This window comes from Triticum aestivum, chromosome 4A, assembly GCF_018294505.1.
Source record: "Triticum aestivum cultivar Chinese Spring chromosome 4A, IWGSC CS RefSeq v2.1, whole genome shotgun sequence".
Lineage (NCBI taxonomy): Eukaryota > Viridiplantae > Streptophyta > Magnoliopsida > Poales > Poaceae > Triticum > Triticum aestivum.
Genome location: NC_057803.1, coordinates 76,865,735 through 76,887,615, shown reverse-complemented (window position 1 = coordinate 76,887,615; position 21,881 = coordinate 76,865,735).

Below are 21,881 nucleotides of genomic sequence, written 5' to 3'. Positions count from 1 at the left end.
ACTAGAGGCTTGCCTAGAAACTTGATTGAATGTTTGCCTACTCTTGATTGTGCCTACACTATATGGAGATTTCTTGAGGAACGCTTTCCAAATTATTCCTTGAAAAGTCTAGATGAAATTCTCCATAAGTCTATTGCCTTGATTAAGATGAGTTCCAATGATCCTAAATTTGGTGACTGCTTATTTGAGCTTACTAATCTTACGAGTGCCAAAGGAGATGTTGGAATCATTAGCAATATCATTTCCAAAGCTATTAGAACTCATAAAGATAACCATAGAAATGATCATTTATCTAATGAATTACCCTCTCTAGGAATTGATCAGTCACAAGATGATGTTGAACATGGATACTATGATGAGGATGATGATGACAGTGACTATGATCTTAATGATGCAATGAGACACTTTGGTCTTATGGCAAATCTTTGCGGCTACATGGATGGAGGAAAGGAATGGGTTCTTGATAGTGGATGTACTGATCATATGACCGGAGATAAAGATATGTTCCGTGAGCTTGCTGAAAACGATGGCCCTCGAAAGTATGTCACCTTTGGTGATAACTCAAAGGGTAAGGTGGTTGGCCTAGGTAAGGTGGCCATCTCACATGATAGCTCCATACAAAATGTCATGCTCGTTGAATCTCTTGGCTACAATTTACTTTCAGTATATAGACTTGCTGATTTCGGTTTCAATGTCCAATTTACTGAAGTAGATTGCCAAGTGTTTCGTGAAGATAATCATAAAATAGTCTTTACCGGTATACGCAGAGGTGATCTTTACATTGTTGATTTCACTAAAAAGGCTCAACCTAGAACTTGCTTAATTGCTAGATCCTCTAAAGGTTGGTTATGGCATAGACGATTAGGTCATGTTGGTATGCGAAACCTTGGCAAGCTTATTAAAGGAAATCATATCCTTGGCACCAACGATGTCATATTTGATAAGGATAGACTTTGCAGCGCTTGTCAAGCAGGTAAATAGGTTGGAGGAAGGCATCCCGTGAAGAACATCATGACCACAAGGAGGCCACTCGAGCTACTTCACATGGATCTTTTTGGTCCTAACGCTTATAAAAGTCTTGATGGAAATTATTTTGGTCTAGTTATAGTTGATGATTTTTCAAGATTTACGTGGGTGTTCTTTCTCGATGATAAATCGCAGGTCCAAAAGATCTTCAAAAACTTTGCTAGGAAGGCCGAAAATCAATTTGAAGTGGAAATCAAGAAGGTTCGCATCGACAACAGAACGGAGTTCAAGAACGCAAATGTGGACACCTTTCTTGACGAAGAAGGGATTTCACATGAGTTCTCGGCTACGTACACACCTCAACAGAATGGAGTTGTTGAGAGGAAGAACCGGACACTCGTTGAAATGGCGAGAACGATGCTTGATGAGTACAAGACGCCAAAGCACTTTTGGGCGGAAGCGGTTGAGACAGCTTGTCATGCAACAAATTGCTTGTATCTTCACAAGCTACTCGGCAAGATGGCATACGAGCTCCTCACCGGTAACAAATCACAAGTTGGATACTTTCGAGTATTCGGCTCAAAGTGCTAAATTCTTGATAAGCATCGTCATTCTAAATTTGCCCCTAAGTCTCATGAAGGTTTCCTACTTGGTTATGGCTCAAACTCTCACACATACCGTGTCTACAATAATTTCACCCGAAAGGTTGAAGAGATGGTAGATGTGAAGTTTGATGAATCTAACGGCTCGCAAGTAGAGAAATTGCCAATTGATGTAGGAGACAAAGACCCTTCGGAAGCAATCCAAGACTTGTCTATTGGCAAGATTCGCCCAACGAAGGTGAAGGAGAGTACCTCGTCCATCCAAGTGGAAGCTTCTACCTCACAACAAGGTGAACCAAGAGTTGATACGGAAGCATCCACAAGTGGGACACACCAAGATGAAGAAAACGAGGAAGTGCACCAAGATGAACGCCAACAACCTCCTTCTCCACCACGACAAGAAAACGACAACGTCAACAACGAAGAAGGCCAAGAAGAAGAACAAGATGAAGAAGATGTTCAACCAAGATCCAAGCAAAAGCTTTCACGAGTTCGAGCAAGAATTGCTAAAGACCACCCCATCGAGCAAATCTACAATGATATCCAAATTGGGAGAATCACTCGCTCAAAAACTCGTTTAGCTAACTTTTGTGAACACTATTTATTCATCTCTAGCATTGAACCTATGAAGGTTGAAGAAGCTTTGGAAGATCCGGATTGGATAAATGCCATGCATGAAGAGCTACACAACTTTGAGAGAAATCAAGTTTGGACATTAGTTGAGAAGCCCGACAACAACCACAACATCATCGGTACCAAATGGGTGTTTCGCAACAAGCAAGATGAAGATGGACAAGTAGTTCGCAACAAAGCACGTCTCGTCGCCCAAGGCTACACTCAAGTCGAAGGTATGGACTATGGTGAGACATATGCCCCCGTTGCTAGACTTGAGTCCATTCGCATCTTACTTGCCTATGCTAATCATCATGATATCACCTTGTACCAAATGGACATTAAAAGTGCTTTTCTAAATGGTGAAATAGAGGAGGAAGTTTATGTTAAGCAACCTCCCAGATTTGTCAATCCTAAGAAACCTAATCATGTTTACAAACTTCACAAAGCTCTTTATGGTCTTAAACAAGCTCCTAGAGCATGGTATAAATGCTTGACCAAGTTCCTTATTGAAAAAGGCTTTGAAATTGGAAAAATAGATTCTACTCTTTTTACTAAAAGGGTTAATGGAGAACTATTTGTGTGCCAAATTTATGTCGATGATATTATATTTGGATCAACTAACCCTCATTTTAGTGAAAAGTTTGGAAAGCTAATGTCGGAGAAGTTTGAGATGTCGATGATGAGTGAACTCAAATTCTTTCTTGGTTTGCAAATCAAGCAAACTAAGGAAGGTACCTTTGTCTCTCAAACGAAGTACACCAAGGACTTATTCAAGAAGTTCAATATGCAAGAATGCAAAGGTATGACTACACCCATGCCTACTAGTGGACATCTTGATTTAACCAAAGATGGTGCACCGGTTGATCAAAAGGTTTATCGCTCTATGATTGGTTCATTGTTATATCTATGTGCTTCACGCCCCGATATTATGCTAAGTGTGTGCATGTGTGCACGATATCAAGCCGCTCCTAGAGAATGTCATCTTAAGGCCGTGAAAAGGATAGTGAGATACTTAATCCATACACCAAATTTTGGCATTTGGTATCCAAAGAGGGCCTCCTTTGATCTTGTTGGCTACTCCAACTCGGACTATGCCGGTGACAAGGTTGATAGAAAGTCCACTTCGGGTACTTGTCAATTTCTTGGTAGATCTCTTGCGTCTTGGTCTTCCAAGAAACAAAACTCGGTATCCTTATCCACCGCCGAAGCGGAATACATTGCCGCTGGATCATGTTGTGCTCAATTACTTTGGATGACCCAAACTCTTAAAGATTATGGGATATCTGTGAAACATGTTCCATTACTTTGTGACAATGAAAGTGCTATTAAGATTGCTCATGATCCCGTGCAACATTCTCGAACTAAGCATATTGAAGTTCGTCATCATTTCATTCGAGATCATGTTGCCAAAGGGACATTAATTTTAAGCATGTTCGCACCGAAAAGCAGTTAGCTGATATATTCACAAAACCACTTGATGAGAAAGTGTTTTGTAGGTTAAGAGGTGAATTGAACATCATTGATGCTTAAAATTTGGAGTATGAACTCCATTTGATACATGCAAGGCATGAGCCTATGACTAATCCTTGATACTTCTCTTATGTTGACTATCTTATGTCTTGGATATATTTGCACCTTGCATGTTATCTAACCCATGTAGGTACTTGGATGAATCTAAATCTATGAGATTGCAACTCACTCACATCTTGAGCAATTTCGATATCACCAAGTCTCTACACAATGGTGGATGAAGACAAGGAAGCACGCAACCATTCAAACATATCCTTTGACAAATTTTATGTTGAGTTTCATGATTGTCATTTTGGATACACAAGTGTTCTTCCTTGCAAAAACTAACCCATGTAGGTAGATGAACTCAAACTCCAAGTGGTGCTCCCAACTCTTGATGAGCTACATCAACCTTGAGCAACCCACACAAGTTCAACTTACACGATCATGATCAACACCACCACCCAAGGTATGTTATTCCATCTTAGAGAAGCTTTACTCCAAGTCATGAGTCAAAGCAACTTGACAAGATGTGAATACATCAAAAAGCTTAAACGAAAAATGGTAACCCCATTTTGAGCTTAAACGATGAGTATGACCTATGATCAAGTGATCTCACTTGACTCCTAAGTCAATATACTCTAACATAGGTGACTTTGTCGCCGACCAATTCTAGATGAAGTTCTCTTGTGTTCTTTTCTGTGCTCTTGCATTTGTCTCATGCATATTTGTTTCCCTCTTCAAAAAAACTTCATCTAGACTCCTTTTTAGTTTCTTATTTTTTATTTTCTGTTCTGCATTCCTTGCATCTAATTCATTGCAAATCTTTCAGTTAATTCCTTGCAAATCCTTGTGAGATCTTACTTGTCTAGTGAGCTGAGGTGACAAGTGTTTCCTCTGCGATGAACTCGGTCTCACCGGTCTGATGCTTTCGGTCCAACCGAATCCTCTCGGTACAACCGAACCATTCAACTCGGTGTCACCGATTTCACTACAGGAAAGACATCTTGCCACTTGTTTCTACATTCTTTTTGATCCAGCTCCACTCAATGAATCTTGTCCTCGACCAGCATCCCATTCAACTTATTGTTTTGTTCTGTGACTCAAGGACCAAACCCATCATGACAAAAATCCAGAAGAACCCTTCTTGGAAATTGATGTCAAAGGGGGGGAGAGAGATCACATCAAAGCTTAATCATATCTATAGGGATAGAGAATACTCAAGGGAAGAAAGAGTAATCATCAAGGACCCCAGATGCTTGGTGTTCAAGAGGAGAGAAGTCACATGTCTTCAAGAGGGGAAAGACATGTTCATATTTGCTCGTTTGCATTAGCTCTATTCATTTCCTTTGAGCTCTAATTTTGCTCTGATTTTCTGTTCCCTATCTTCTCCCAGTATCCCATGCTAGACTCAAGGGGAGCAAGACATCTAAGGGAAGGAAATCCTTGAATTTATTGCACATCTTTACCTTTGGGGACATGTCTATATCCAATGTGGTACTTAGTACTCACTCTACATGTCATCCCAGTTTTGGTACTCTTGTGGTTTCTTTTTGTTTGCTCTGGCCACTAGGTGCATCTGTGTTATCTAACCTTGTTTACGCAGGTTCATCCCATCCTAAGCCAACTCAAGACCACAAGGTAAGTATATGCATCACAGTCATGTGTATGAGAAATTCTTGCTGATGTACATACTGTTTGTAAGAAGGACTCATGAGCATGAAGGTACATTTATGATATTCACATCATTTGCTCTGATGCATATAGACAAGATACATGTAACACATTGCTTACTCTGTCATGTTTATACATTCACATGCTCCTATATTCCATATTCACATGATTGCATACATGTAAGGGGAGCCTATGCATGTTACATGTCTTTCCAAAGCTTTACTTAGTATTCTCTATATCTTTATCTAAAGTTTTGATGTATGCTGTCATCAATTACCAAAAGGGGGAGATTGAAAGCACAAGTGCTCCCTAGGAGGTTTTGGTAATTAATGTCAACATATCTCTTGCTGGACTAACACTTTTACCTAGTATGTTTCAGATAAGTTCAACAATGAAGTGGCATGGACTAGAGGATGTGGAACCCCTTCAAGATGCTAAGGACAAAGGATTGGCTCAAGCTCCAAGCTCAAGGCTCTACATTTTCTATTTTAGTGATCCAAGATCACATTGAGTCTGTAGGAAAATCCAATACTATCAAGGAGGGATGAGGTGTTGCTTAATGAGGCTTGAGGGAGTCCTGGATTAGGGGGTCTCCGGACAGCCGGATTATATCCTTTGGCCGGACTGTTAGACTATGAAGATACAAGATTGAAGACTTCGTCTCGTGTCCGGATAGGACTCTACTTGGCGTGGAAGGCAAGCTAGGCAATACGGATATGGATATCTCCTCCTTTGTAACCGACCTTGTGTAACCCTAACCTTCCCCGGTGTCTATATAAACCGGAGGGTTTTAGTTCGTAGGACAACATACAATCATACCATAGGCTAGCTTCTAGGGTTTAGCCTCTCTGATCTCGTGGTAGATCTACTCTTGTACTACCCATATCATCAATATTAATAAAGCAGGACGTAGGGTTTTACCTCCATCAAGAGGGCCCGAACCTGGGTAAAACATTGTGTCCCCTGCCTCATGTTACCATCCGACCTAGACGCACAGTTCGGGACCCCCTACTCGAGATCCGCCGGTTTTGACACCGACATTGGTGCTTTCATTGAGAGTTCCTCTGTGTCGTCACCTTTAGTCCCGATGTCTCCTCCGATCATCAACAACGATGCGGTCCAGGGTGAGACCTTTCTCCCCGGACAGATCTTCGTGTTCGGCGGCTTTGCACTGCGGGCTAATTCGCTTGGCCATCTGGAGCAGATTGAAAGCTACGCCCCTAGCCATCAGGTCAGATTTGGAAGTTTGAACTACATGGCCGACATCCGTGGAGACTTGATCTTGGACGGATTCGAGCCACAGCCGGGCGCGCTGCACTGTCACGATGGGTATGACCTAGCTCTGCCGCCGAACAGTACCTCAAAGGCCGCGCCCGCATCAGCTCCGACCCTTAGCTCGGAGCCAACTGCGCCAATCGAGGACGGGTGGCTAGACACCGCCTCAGGGGCTGCAGTCTCAACGGCGATCGAGCCGAACACCAGCCTAATCCTCTGCGAAGTCCGTGACTCCAAGGTGCCAGACTCTTTTCCGGACTCCGAACCATCCGCGCCCCTGCCAATCGAATCCGATTGGGCGCCGATCATGGAATTCACCGCCGCGGATATCTTTCAGCACTTGCCCTTCGGCGACATTCTTAATTCACTAAAGTCTCTCTCTTTGTTAGGAGAGCCCTGGCCGGACTATGGCCAACAAGATTGGGATGCGGACGATGAAGAAATTCGACGCCCACCCACCACCCACTTTGTAGCCACCGTCGATGATTTAACCGACATGCTCGACTTTGACTCCGAAGACATCGACGGTATGGACGACGATGTAGGAGACGAACATGAACCAGCGCCTATAGGGCACTGGAAAGCCACCTCGTCATATGACATATACATGGTGGATACACCCAAAGAAGGTAACGGTGACGAGATAATGGAGGATGACCCCTCCAAGAAGCAACCCAAGCGTCGACGTCAGCGATGCCGCTCTAAGTCCCGCCAAATCAAAAGTGGTGATACCGGCACAGGAGATAATAACACTCCGGATAGTGCCGAAGACAACAACAATCCCCTCCAGCAAGATTTAGAGCAGGAGGATGGTGGAGCCAGCCCTCCTGAGAGAGCGGCAGACGGAGAGGAGGAGGATGACAATTATATGCCCCCTCCAAAGACAAGGCAAGCCTCGGCGACGATGAATTCGCCGTACCAGAGGATCCCGTCGAACAAGAGCGCTTCAAGCGCCGGCTTATGGCCACGGCAAATAGCCTGAAGAAAAAGCAGCAGCAGCTTCAAGCTGATCAAGATCTGCTAGCTGACAGATGGACTGAAGTCCTCGCGGCTGAGGAATATAAACTCGAGCGCCCCTCCAAGAATTACCCAAAGTGCAGGTTACTACCCCCGACTGGAGGAAGAAGCGTATGATACGGCTGATCGGCCACCTCGTGGCCGCGATAGAGAGGCATTCCAGCCAAAAACTCAGCCTCCACCCCGATGCCATTCAAATAAAAAGGCATGGGGAGATACGCCAGACCTGCGAGACATATTGGAGGACAAAGCAAAGCATGCAAGATCGATCTACGGATCACGAGGGCGCACAACTCTGCGAGACGATAAACGTCACGCCGGATACAGTAAAAGCAAATCCGGCCGGGCCGAACACAGCGGGCAAGACCCATTCGAGCTGCGTCGCGATATAGCCCAATACAGAGGCGCCGCACACCCCTTATGCTTCACAGACGAAGTAATGGATCATCAATTCCCAGAAGGTTTCAAACCTGTAAATATTGAATCATACGACGGCACAACAGATCCCGCAGTATGGATCGAGGATTTCCTCCTCCACATCCACATGGCCCGCGGTGATGACTTACACGCCATCAAATACCTCCCACTAAAGCTCAAAGGACCAGCGCGGCATTGGCTTAACAGCTTGCCAGCGGACTCCATTAGCTGTTGGGAAGATCTGGAAGCCGCATTCCTCGACAACTTTCAGGGCACTTATGTGCGACCACCAGACGCCGATGACTTGAGCCACATAATTCAGCAGCCAGAAGAGTCGGCCAGGCAATTCTGGACTCGGTTCCTTACAAAGAAAAATCAAATTGTCGACTGTCCAGATGCAGAGGCCTTAGCGGCTTTCAAACACAACATCCGAGACGAGTGGCTAGCCCGGCACCTTGGTCAGGAAAAGCCGAAATCTATGGCAGCTCTCACGACGCTCATGACCCGCTTTTGTGCGGGAGAAGACAGCTGGCTGGCTCGCAATAATAACATATCAAAGAACCATGGTACCTCTGATACCAAGGACGGCAATAGCAGGTCACGTCGCAACAAACATAAGTGTCGCATTAACAGCGAAAATACCGAGGATACGGCAGTCAATGCCGGATTCAAAGGCTCTAAACCCGGTCAGCGGAAAAAGCCATTTAAACAAAGTACGCCGGGTCCGTCCAGCTTGGACCGTATACTCGATCGCTCGTGTCAAATACATGGCACCCCAGACAAGCCAGCCAATCACACCAACAGGGATTGTTGGGTGTTCAAGCAGGCCGGCAAGTTAATTGCCGAAAACGAGGACAAGGGGCCGCATAGCGATGACGAGGAGGAGCCCCGGCAGCCGCACACCAAAGGACAGAAGAGGTTTCCCCCGCAAGTGCGGACGGTGAACATGATATACGCAACCCACATCCCCAATAGGGAGCGGAAGCGTGCGCTCAGGGACATATATGCGTTGGAGCCAGTCGCCCCAAAGTTCAACCCTTGGTCCTCCTGTCCGATCACCTTCGATCGCAGGGACCACCCCACTAGTATCCGTCATGGCGGATTCGCCGCACTGGTCCTAGACCCAATCATTGACGGATTTCACCTCACTCGAGTCCTTATGGATGGCGGCAGCAGCCTGAACCTGCTTTATCATAACACAATGCGCAAAATGGGTATAGACCCCTCAAGGATCAAACCCACAAAAATGACTTTTAAAGGCGTCATTTCAGGTGTAGAGGCCCATTGCACAGGCTCAATTTCACTAGAAGTGGTCTTCGGATCCCGGATAACTTACGAAGCGAAGAGTTAATCTTCGATATAGTCCCGTTCCGCAGTGGTTATCACGCGCTACTCGGGCGAACCGCATTTGCTAGATTCAATGCGGTACCGCACTATGCATACCTCAAGCTCAAGATGCCAGGACCTCGTGGAGTTATTACAGTCAATGGAAACACAGAGCGCTCTCTCCGAACAGAGGAGCACACCGCGGCCCTCGCAGCAGAAGCGCAAAGCAGCCTCTCAAGGCAATCAACCAGTTCGGCGCTTCAAAGCCCGGACACCTTCAAGCGCGCTCGGAGCAATCGGCAAATAGACCGCCTGGCGTGATCTGAGCTCGCGTAGCAATATGGCGGCCACCCCAATCCCAGCCCAACGGTGAAACTCGTGCCACGCGTACATAATTACGCATTAAAAATACCATGGGCACAGGTGGGGAGGGGGGCACAACTGCGACACGCCCCAAGACGCGGCTTAAACCGCACTAGGGGCTTCCCGTTTGTTTTTTTTCTTTTTTTTCTTTCAGGACCTTAATCTCTGGAAACACTGTCTGGCATCACTATTGCCGAACACATGATGCAGCAACCAAGGAGGCAGGCAACTACGTCATACCACAGAATTCCCAGGTGGATTACAGTAACGAGCGAAATATTCGATTTAATATCATTCCTCAGCTTGCCCTTGGAAGGGACATAGTCCTACTCTTTGCTTATCACACTATCTATATCACTCTGTTTTAACGCAATTTTTTGAATAAACAATGCATGACATTATGACTATCATTGCATTCTTGTTTATATATATATATATATATGTTCATTAATGACGCCTTGCAACCGTACACTTTGGTACGGCCAATACACCAGGGGCTTACGTACCCCACAATACGGTGTGAAAAGTCCGAACACTTTCACAAGTGCGGCACCCCGAACTTATAGCATTATATGCATCAGCTCCGAATCATGTCTTTGGTCAAATGTTGGGTTTGCCCGGCTCCTATGTTTTGGTACCTTACGTTCCGCTCTATCGGCTAAGGTAGCGCTAGGAGAACTACTGCGATTGTGCCCCGGTTCTGCTGGGTTCAACACCTTAGTAGAGAAAGCTAAAACTGACTGTCATGATAAGGTGAGAGACTGGTCGCTGTTCAGCGAGGTTTTCGAGTCCCTAAAGACTTATGCCGCTTAGAGCGAGGGGCCGGCCCTGTCCGGCTTAAAGGCGTATATCGCGCCCCAAATTTGGCCTTCCGAATACCAGGGGCTTCGCCGAAATTTAAAATTATAGAATTCTATGGCTAAGTGGGAGTGATAAAGCATTATTAGTCCGGTTGCCTTGTTCGCTGTGCTGAGCACCTCCCTCGAAGGATCCAAACATGGGAACAAGAGTGCTCAGGTTTATCCCGAACACCCCAGCACTCATGGCATGGGGGCAAAAGCCGAGGACTAGCCATCTCTCAGATTGGATAAACAGCCAAACAGAAGGTAATATTTTAAATTCAAACAAGCGTTGCATAGCGCATATGAAACAAGTTTTCATAAATACAGGATAAAACGAGCAAGTCTCACTCAAATATTACATCTTTTGAACACTCTTCCGCTATGAGATGGGCACCCGGCAGAACACCCTCATAGTACATCTCGGGGTGGCGGTGCTCTTTGCCCTCCGGCGGCCCCTCCTTGATAATCTTCACGGCGTCTAGCTTGACCCACTGCAATTTCACACGGGCAAAAGCCGGCGTGTACCCTCAATGCAGACAGATCGCTTGACGACCTCCAGCCGCGGGCAGGCATCCACAAGCCGCCTCACCAGGCCGAAGAAGCTGTTCGGAAGGGCGTCGCCAGGCCACAACCGGACTATAAAGCCCTTCATGGCCTGATCGGCCGCCTTATGTAGCTCGACCATCTGCTTCAGCTGGTCGCTCATTGGCACCGGGTGTTCGGCCTCGGCATACTGAGACCAGAACAACTTCTCCGTTGAGCTTCCATCCTTGGCCTGGTAAAATTGTGCGGCATCGGACACGCTGCGGGGCAAATCGGCGAATGCTCCTGGAGAGCTCCGGATTCGGGTAAGTAATCGGTAATTTACTTTTACATGCTTGCTTTGCATATAGAAAGCCTTACCCGCCGCTATCTTCTTCATTGCGTCGATCTCCTGGAGGGCCCTTTGGGCTTTGGTCTTGGCACTTTTTGCGCTCTCGAGGGCCACGACAAGCTTAGACTCCCGCGTCTTTGAGTCAAGCTCCAACGCCTCGTGCTTCGCCACGAGAGCCTGGAGCTCTTGCTGCACCTCACCCACCCAAGCCTCGTGCTTCTCTCGCTCGGTGCGCTCCTTGGCCGCGTTATCTTCGGCCTTGGTTAGTGCTTGCTTCAGGGTCGCCACCTCGGTCGTGGCCCCTGGCGAATATACGATGATCTTGTCATTTTGCAATCGCGTCTTCTTTTATATATACATATCTATAGACAGGGTATTACTTACCCTTGTTCTCCTCGAGCTGCCTCTTGACAAGGCCGAGCTCTTTCCTGGACCCCTTGAGGTCCTGCTTCAGTACGGCGACCTCCGCAGTCAGTGCGGCGGACGCCAGCAGCGAAGCCTGCATATGCATATTGACATACTTATATTAGACTCCTGCGATATTATTTGATCCTCTGTTCGGCTTTTCTTTGTGAACACCAAACAAAGCATCAGGGGCTACTGTCTATGCGGTAATATTTCTACTACATTTTAAAACACTTACCTCAAAGCATGTTAGAAGGATGGCACATGCTTCAGTCAACCCGCTCTTGGCGGACTGAACCTTCTGGACCACCGCACTCATAATAGTACGGTGCTCCTCGTCGATGGAAGCGCTGTGAAGCGCTTCCAGCAGATTATCCGGCGCCTCTGGATGGACAGAGGTCACCGGCACAGGCGTCTTGCCCCTCTTAGAAGGAGGCCGCCTGCGCGAGCCCGGAACCACTGGAGGTTCCAACGCGGTGTTCGGCTGAGGGCCGAACTCGGAACTCTCAGGGGCCCCGTCCCCTCGGCTCTCGGAGTCCGGAAGGTCGCCTTGAGGCGCCTCCGAGACTGTCTCCCCTCGATCCGGTGCCTCTTGAGATAGCATCTCGGCGTCGTTGGCAGGATGAGGGGAGGTGGCGGTCGGGACTGGATCGCTATCCATGTCCGACGAGCCCAGGGAGCCGTCCGATGATACATCGATACTGGCTCGTGGCGGCCTGCATAATTATGTTCGGCGTTAGGGAAAGCAGTGCGACAAAGGAATGCTATGAGTTACTCTGGTATCCGAATGCTTACGATCTCCCTAGGGGCTTGGCCCTGGGCAACCACTCGTCTTCGCCTTCGTCGACGGCGGTGGAACTGTCCGGAAGGAGAGTCCTTCCCTTCTTGGACCCTTCGGCCCCCAAGTTGGGGCGGCCTTCCTTTTCTTATCTCCCCCAGCCGGAGGGGGAGCATCTTCTTCTTCTTCCTCATCTTCGGGGGAGGACTGCACCGCAGAGTCATCGGACAGTGAGTCCGACGACGCCTGGCGTCGGGAACTCTTTCGGGTTCCCTTGGCCTTCTTGGTCTTCTCCGGCACCGTATAAGGAGCCGGAGTCAGCATCTTCGCTAGGAGAGCGTCTGCTGGGCCTTCGGGCAAAGGAGCCGGACAGTCGATCTGTCCGGCCATCTCCTGTCAGTCCTGTCAAAGGTACGGGAGTTTAGATCCCGCATGGAGTCAATCTATAAAAAATAAGTATCCTGTGAAAGGTAAAGCAGCTTACCGCACTGGCTTGGCGCTTCGTGCTGAATCCGCGATCCTCGGTAATGGGAGGGGGGACCTCGGCGCTTTTGAACAACACCCTCCAGGCATCTTCGTGAGTTGTGTCGAAGAGCCTGTTCAAAGTTCGGTGCTGCGCCGGGTTGAACTCCCACAAGTTGAACTCCCGTCGTTGGCACGGGAGGATCCGGTGGTGGAGCATGACCTGGACCATGTTGACGAGTTTGAGCTTCTTGTTCACCATGTTTTGAATACATGTTTGGAGTCCGGTCAGCTCTCCCGAACTACCCCAGGACAGGCCCTTCTCTTTCCAGGAGGTGAGCCACGTGGGGATGCCAGATCGGAACTCGGGGGCCGCTACCCATGTAGGGTCGCGTGGCTCGGTGATGTAGAACCACCCCGATTGCCACCCCTTTATGGTTTCCACAAAGGAGCCCTCGAGCCATGTTATGTTGGGCATCTTGCCCACCATGGCGCCTCCGCACTCCGCCTGGCGGCCGCCCACAACCTTCGACTTGACATTGAAGGTCTTCAACCATAAGCCGAAGTGGGGCTTGATGCGAAGGAAGGCCTCGCACACAACGATAAACGCCGAGATGTTGAGGATGAAGTTCGGGGCCAGATCATGGAAATCCAGGCCGTAATAGAACATGAGCCCCCGGACGAATGGGTGGAGAGGGAATCCCAGTCCGCGGAGGAAATGGTGAGGAACACTACCCTCTCATGGGGCCTGGGGGTGGGGATGAGTTGCCCCTCATTTGGGAGTCGGTGCACGATGTCGTCGGGCAGGTACCCGACTCTCCTCAGATTCTTGATGTCTCCATCCGTGACGAAGGAGACCATCCACCTGCCTCCCGCTCCGGACATGGTTGGAGAAGGTTGAGGTGGGAAGTGTGGACTTGGGCGCTAGAGCTCGAGTGTGTGAAAACGGATGAGCAAAGGAGGAAGAAGGCGTGGATGGAAAGGTGAATCCTTATCCCTTTATATGGGCGGATGAAACTAAGCGTCCCCACTTGCCTGGTAAAACTCGCTTATCCCCCAAGCGCCGTAATCGATGGCGCGGTTGGGTTACCCACGCCCGTATTGATGATAATCCCGTAATAAGGGAACACGATCTCTGCTTTGACAAGACGTGTCAAGAAACTGCCTCGCGTTATGTGTGGAGCTGGTTGAAGAAAAACGGTTCGAATAATCATCGGGCCATGACATAACGTCATACTGTCAAAACAAGCCAGCAAATTAGATTTGCGGAAATATTATTCTCTCTACGGAAGTATGTGGAACTTATGTTGCAGGGTCGGACACTATCCTCGTATTCAAATTCTTCTGTGATGTATTCGGAGGAGGAACCCACCTTGCAATGCCGAAGATAATACTATGCGCCGGACTCATCGTCATTGAAGCCTGGTTCAGGGGCTATTGAGGGAGTCCTGGATTAGGGGGTCTCCGGACAGCCAGATTATATCCTTTGGCCGGACTATTAGACTATGAAGATACAAGATTGAAGTCTTCGTCTCGTGTCCGGATAGGAGTCTACTTGGCGTGGAAGGCAAGCTAGGCAATACGGATATGGATATCTCCTCCTTTGTAACTGACCTTGTGTAACCCTAACCCTTCCCGGTGTCTATATAAACTGGAGGGTTTTAGTCCGTAGGACACCATACAATCATACCATAGGCTAGCCTCTAGGGTTTAGCCTCTCTGATCTCGTGGTAGATCTACTCTTGTACTACCCATATCATCAATATTAATCAAGCAGGACGTAGGGTTTTACCTCCATCAAGAGGGCCCGAACCTGGGTAAAACCTTGTGTCCCCTGCCTCCTGTTACCATCCGACCTAGATGCACAGTTCGGGACCCCCTACCCGAGATCCGCCGGTTTTGACACCGACAAGGCTCTTGCTCAAAATGCTTAGTAATATGCTGCAAAGCCCTCAACTACTTTCTCACATCCACATATGACCTAAACCAAAAGTCAAACTCGGCCCCACCGACTCTTTCTGTCCGGCGCCACCGAGTTCAGATGTCATAGCCACTGCCAGAAACCCTAATCAGTTCGGTCTCACCGATGGGATCTCGGTCTCACCGAGATGGGCTTGCAAACTCTCTGTTACCTATTGCAATATTTTCGGTCCCACCGAGATATGAAATCGGCCCCACCGAGTTTGCTTGGCCAACTCTCTGTTTCACTTATTACCCAAATCGGTCCCATCGAGTTTGAGTAATCGGTCAAACCGAGTTTTGGATTTACCCTAACCCTAGCACATCGGTCCCACCGAGTTGATCCAGTCGGTCCCACCAAAAATCCTAACGGTCACTAGATTTGCTGAATCGGTCTGACCGAGTTTATCAATTCGGTCCCATCGAGATTGGCAAGTTGTGTGTAACGGTTAGATTTTGTGTGGACGCTATATATACCCCTCCACTTCCTCTTTATTCGGAGAGAGAGCCATCAGAACGAACCTACACTTCCAACTTACCTTTTCTGAGAGAGAACCACCTACACTTGTGTTGAGGCCAAGATATTCCATTCCTACCATATGAATCTTGATCTCTAGCCTTCCCCAAGTTGCTTTCCACTCAAATCTTCTTTCCACAAAATCCATATCCCGTGAGATAGAGTTGAGTGTTGGGGAGACTATCATTTGAAGCACAAGAGCAAGGAGTTCATCATTAACACACCATTTGTTACTTCTTGGAGAGTGGTGTCTCCTAGATTGGCTAGGTGTCACTTGGGAGCCTCTGACAAGATTGTGGAGTTGAACCAAGGAGTTTGTAAGGGCAAGGAGATCGCCTACTTCGTGAAGATCTACCGCTAGTGAGGCAAGTCCTTCGTGGGCGACGGCCATGGTGGGATAGACAAGGTTGCTTCTTCGTGGACCCTTCGTGGGTGGAGCCCTCCGTGGACTCGCGCAGCCGTTACCCTTCGTGGGTTGAAGTCTCCATCAACGTGGATGTACGATAGCACCATCTATCGGAACCACGACAAAAACATCTGTGTCTCCTATTGCGTTTGAATCCTCAAAACCCTTCCCTTTACATTCTTGCAAGTTGCATACTTTACTTTCCGCTGCTCATATACTCTTTTGCATGCTTGCTTGATATGTATTGTGTTTGTTAAACTTGTGCTAAAACTCCACTTCAACTTAAAGAAATAAAAAACTGCAACTTTTGGTACTTAGTGTCTAATCACCCCCCTCTAGACACCTCTTCTCGATCCTTTCAGATAGACCCTCGCCTTCTGTCGAGTTCTGCCTTTTGCCGAGAGCCGTCATCTCAGATATAGACTTTGAAGACACTCTTAAAGATGCCATTCATGTACAAAAATTGCATAAATTTGACAAGCGTTCATGGATACATGAATCTTTGTTTTGACCATCTTGATGGCCTTGTAAATGCCTGAAATATGAGCAGCCACTACTCAAAGCACATTTGACGGTGTTTCTCTACAGTACTAAAATATTTTTAGTAGTAGTGAATGTTACAAAATAGTTTATTCAAAATCAGTAACGTCTTCTTTGTTCATTTTTCCAGGATCAGGGACCATCATGTATGAGCCCAATATATTCTTGGAAAAACAAAGATTACCATGTAAATATGCTATAACGATCAAACATAATCTTTACTAAACGCGCCGCATGATTAGGCTCACTGAGTTCAATCTAACAACTATTGTTAATCTAATATGTTTCCAGTGTGCACTTTCAGATTTACATTGACTGACCGTACTCCACCGCATAGGAGGATACAAACTCCACACACACTCCACCAAAACCCCTACAATCACGCATCATGCAAGCCACGCAAATAAAAAGAGACATATATCCCATAAAATAATGAACAGATCCCAGGTTGATCCCCTCGCCGCACGGAAGCATCATCGCCTTTCTGATTACCTCGTCGTCGACAGCAGCATCACCTTCCTGGCCGGCGCCCTCCCCGCCCTGCACCTACCCATCAAGTGTGGGGTTGTTCCTCCATCACCTCCTCACCGCGGACATGCTGTTAACTCCCTGCACCGCCTTCGCCATCCTCTAAAACATCACACGATATTTTAATACGATATTAGACATCTCTTGTTCTTGTTCTTCTGATTAGCACGAACAGTAATCATTACATGGTGTGCTTCATACCTCTTTCCCAACACAATGTTAAAACAGACAATGTTCTGAATAGAATGAGCAGATTGTGTATTTTTAAGTGCGGATGAGAGAGTGGTCTGAGCAAAACAATGTTAAAACAAACTATGTACCTTACCAGAACTACCTATCAAAATGGTTTGCTACAAAAAAAGAACACATTTATAATTCCTTATGCTAATCTCTTTGTTCAAGAACACTTCCTGACAAGCCAATCTCTATCAGATTTTGCAATGTCATTAGATAATTTTCTTATAGCCTCTTGCGGGTCTGCATGCCAACATTTTTTCCCACATGATCAAGCATGAATGCCTTCGTAAATAAAGCAACTCAAAATGGTGCAGTCGATTAATAGGGTGCTCTCTAACTGTGCTTGAATAATAAATGTGTTCATGAGCTGCATCTGCAATATTGGGCCATGAATTTACTACAAATACGTCTCATTTATAATTTAATCTTGGTATGGTTGCAAATGTCAAAAGGTATATTAGCTAAAGATTGTTGCTTGAACACTGACCTTTGTGGTATGCAGGGAGCAGGGACCATGAACCGAACAACCATAATCTAGAAAACAAACAAGTTCTTTATAAGGAAAAAGAAACAGATGGCATGGAGATGGAAAATATCTCTATTTCTTCACTTGTGCCCTATAATAAATCATGTGAATAATCTCATAATAGGTTCTTGTTTATACTGGTTTTAGGAAAAAATTCCACAAACTTTGGCCCCGGATGAATCTTGTGCATCAGCTCTTTAAAGGAAGAGGAAACATCAACTCTACAAGGGAAGGGGGAACTAAATTACTGCATGTCTCCTTTTCGTTGATTCAAAACAAGTGGAAACTAAAATCTGGGAGATTTGTAGACAGGATAAAATATGAAGATATATGAGCCAGCGTTGTAACTTCACATCGGGACATCAACAAAAGCCTTTGCCTGAACAAAAAATTGCTATCATCAAAAGAAAAGAAAAATAGATAGATCACACCATTACCTAGCACATGGCCCTCTGAAACTCGCAGTTCAGCCTCTGTGATTAGAATAGGTAGCTGAACTTGTCTGAACCCAATCTCGCCTTCCAAAGCATAACTGGAAACCAACCAATGAACCAAATGCTCACACATAACGTAAGCTTGAGTCACTACCACATGAATACAGTCCAGGGGTGCGTTGTAGCCTTGTAGGACGTGGGGGAAAGAAAGGGGTGGATGGACAAAAAGCGTTCGTTGTCGCTGCAGCTTGGGAGCACCATGGGGAGCAAAATCTAGGCAATTGGCCCCACCCTGATTGAGCACGAACACCAGTCGATGGATACGACGGCTGTCGCGGTGCACTAATGAATTTGCCGTCGTCCCTGGAGAACTTGGGTTACGAACACACTGCCATTACACGATTTAAATGTGATTCAGTTCTGTATATAATTTAAAAAAATGATACGCCTCGTTTTGTTGAGTGCCACATGATTGTATACTACTGTGCAAAAATTGAGAACTATTTTGTTTGTGCCAAGTAAACTGATGGCAATAAATCTTATATCAATATCAAAGGAGACCCCAAAACACGTTTTTAATCAAAAGATGCTTACAACCAGATATTAGTATGAAATCATGTGGCAGAGCCGAAAATTAAATGATATATGTTACGAGCTAGCAAAATAAAAACAAAAGGAACATAATCCGAGTGCATAATAGCAAGTTTCGGTCCCATCCATGTTAAGACATGAATACCCTGGTTCATTCCTTCTCTCCTCAGATGTTAAGACATAATATTACTTGAAATGTGGTAGGTGCAGCGTAGCCAGAGAAAATAATGTGATAGATTTCTAAAAAATAATGGAAAGTATCAATTGGACTCCTCAGAATGGGAAAGATCCTAATCCCCAAGGATTAAATACAAGCGACAAAATATTATCATAACAAACAAATTTTATTACACATGCAAAACCACTACAACTTTCAAAGTATACATTTAAATTTTATTTTTTACTGTTGTACGTACGCAAAAATGCGCAAAGGGTTTTATAGACTTGTGGTACATCTTGTAGTCTTTTTAGTGATGTGTCCTCAAAAGTATAGAAATTAACAAATGGCCGACATGCTTGCACATTGGCGGAGGCAAGATTACTGAGATTAGGATGTTGTGGAGGGCCCAGTTAGAGAAAAAAACAAATCAAAAAAGCAAAAAACATTCAAGAGCACTCATTATTTACTATTTTGCAAAAAACATCAATTTTGTTCTCATTTAATGAGAGCAATCTCCATTTCTGCTCTCTAAGTGCTAAAAAGGCAATGAGACATGTGTGAATGAAAAATAAACATACATGGTAGATATAAACTTTAACCGTTGGATATGTTTGTTCACTTATATGATCACAATAAGTAAACGTATCTTTGGTATCCATAAATAAAGCAAAACATATCATGTGCTGAAGTATATGCTAATTATGAAATAAATGACAATCATGCCATCAGATATGATAAGCCCACAAGCAAAGATAAAAGGAATGACATGCCATGATATCTCTAGCCAGGTTCTCTTTTTAATACCTGGAAGAAGAATCTGCTTGGTCTCTTTCAGTTGTGCCTCCAACTTTATTCTGTGACAGCGGTGTAGATTTTGGACCATATTCACCGGGACTCCGGGAGCATAAGAGAAGTCGTGAATAAATGATTTTTACCCATGCAGTAGTTCGAACATGGTCCTATTGATCAGTTCTAAGATGAAGCCCCGCTACTTGGTGTTCCTGCCTAAAAGGCCACCTAAAATGATCATGGAGAACATTCTGTTGATCCTTCTATTTTCTAGAATGACATCAAGAAGTAACTTCCTGGAATGGTATGATAGTTCTAGTACTTAGAAATCTATTGTCCTTTTCATTTTCTAGGCATATATTTTATCACATACAGCCTGATCCTTCTATTTTCTGTACAAGAAAACTGAATTCCAGTTTGAATCAGATTTATCATCATATTCCAATAGTAAAAATGAATTTTGAACAAACAGTAGAAACGCAAGCATGGCTAAAAGGTATTTTCAAAATAGCATGACCAGAAACCTTGTACACATAGACATCATAAACCTTGCAAATTGCAGTACAACCATAATATTAATATTATTTATGATTTCCAAAAATTACCAAAAAGGAAATCTACATGTATATCCTCATCTATACTTAATATTAAAGGACGAAGACTTTCATAGTTCTGCATACGCCATATGTAATTGAAGTGCGTTTTTACGTAAGTGGGCCATCGGTTTTGTTTCAGGAGGAAGCGCTACTGGGCTAGGCCTGCTGCAATTTTTTCCCATCGATGGAGGAGTAGCCAAAAATATATGCCCGTTAGGTATTCGAACTCCAGACTTCCACCTTTGGGATCAATCGAAGCAGCCAACCGAACTACGTAATGATTTCTACTAGGAAAAAACGTCGTTGCCCTATCAATAGTCCCACCTCGCTCCTTCCTTTCTAGCAAATTTCACCAATTTTTATGTGTTTCCGAGTTGAAACCAATGAGCCGCCTAAATATCAAGGTGAGGAGCGCAGGAAGGAAAGGAACTACAAGAAAAATCTTGCTGCCCTGAGTTACGAAGGGAAGGAAAGGAAAAAGATCACGCAAACAGAGGAAAGGAAATAGAGCCTTGCATGGCCATGAATGAGCCAGGAAGGAAAGAAATTAAAGGCTTCATATATGGCATGAATGAGCTAGGAAGGAAAGGGATTTCTATATGGGCGCCATGCGGGAGGAAAGAAAAAGGAAAGAAATTAAATGTCTTCATGAGAGAGAGAATAAAATAAATTAGAGCCTTCATACGTGGCATGAATGAGCTAGGAAGAAATTTACATGCGCCATGGGCTAGAAATTGGCATTAATGAGCTGATCCAAGGTTTTGAGTTGAGGCAAACAGGAAAACTTTCATAACGTTTAATATTCCTTTAATATTTTATAAGCAGTGCACACTGTACATATACAGGAATCGTATTTGTTAGCTTTCTCTGGCTCTATGCATGAAGATATTAGCATATCGATGGTCGTTTCTTTCCTATGCAATTTTCATCAAATTGTAGTCTTAGAGTTTTGACCAACCTGGTATCTGGTGTTCATTTGAGTGTTGCAACAATGACATAATAGCAAAAAAAATTGATTGAGGAGTAATGTCGGAGTAAGTAACCACGGGTAGCCTAGCCGGCTCCCCCTGGCTTTTCTGAAAAAATTACGAGCCGATCCGGCTCTCAAGAATCCAAGACATGGGGCAGCCTTCCCCTGGCCGGCTATCTCCCAGGCCGGCTATTGGAAGGCGGCCCGACTTCAGCCCTCATAAAGAAAGCCGCGGGAGGGCCGGCTCCTAAGAGCCGGCTGCGAGAAGGCCGACTCCAAGGAGCCGGCTCCCATAAAGCGATCAAGACCGTACCTTCGAAGTCTGCATCCACCTAACGGCGATGTGACGGGGCGTGGCTACAGTGAAGCCTGCCACCCCCGAATCCCGGAGCGCGCCTGGCACAGTGCGCCGTACGGGTGGCCATGACCCGTCCGGTGCAGCACTGTTGCCACGTTGACCCTGATGTCATCCACGACGGGCTACCAGTACGGCCCACGGGCGA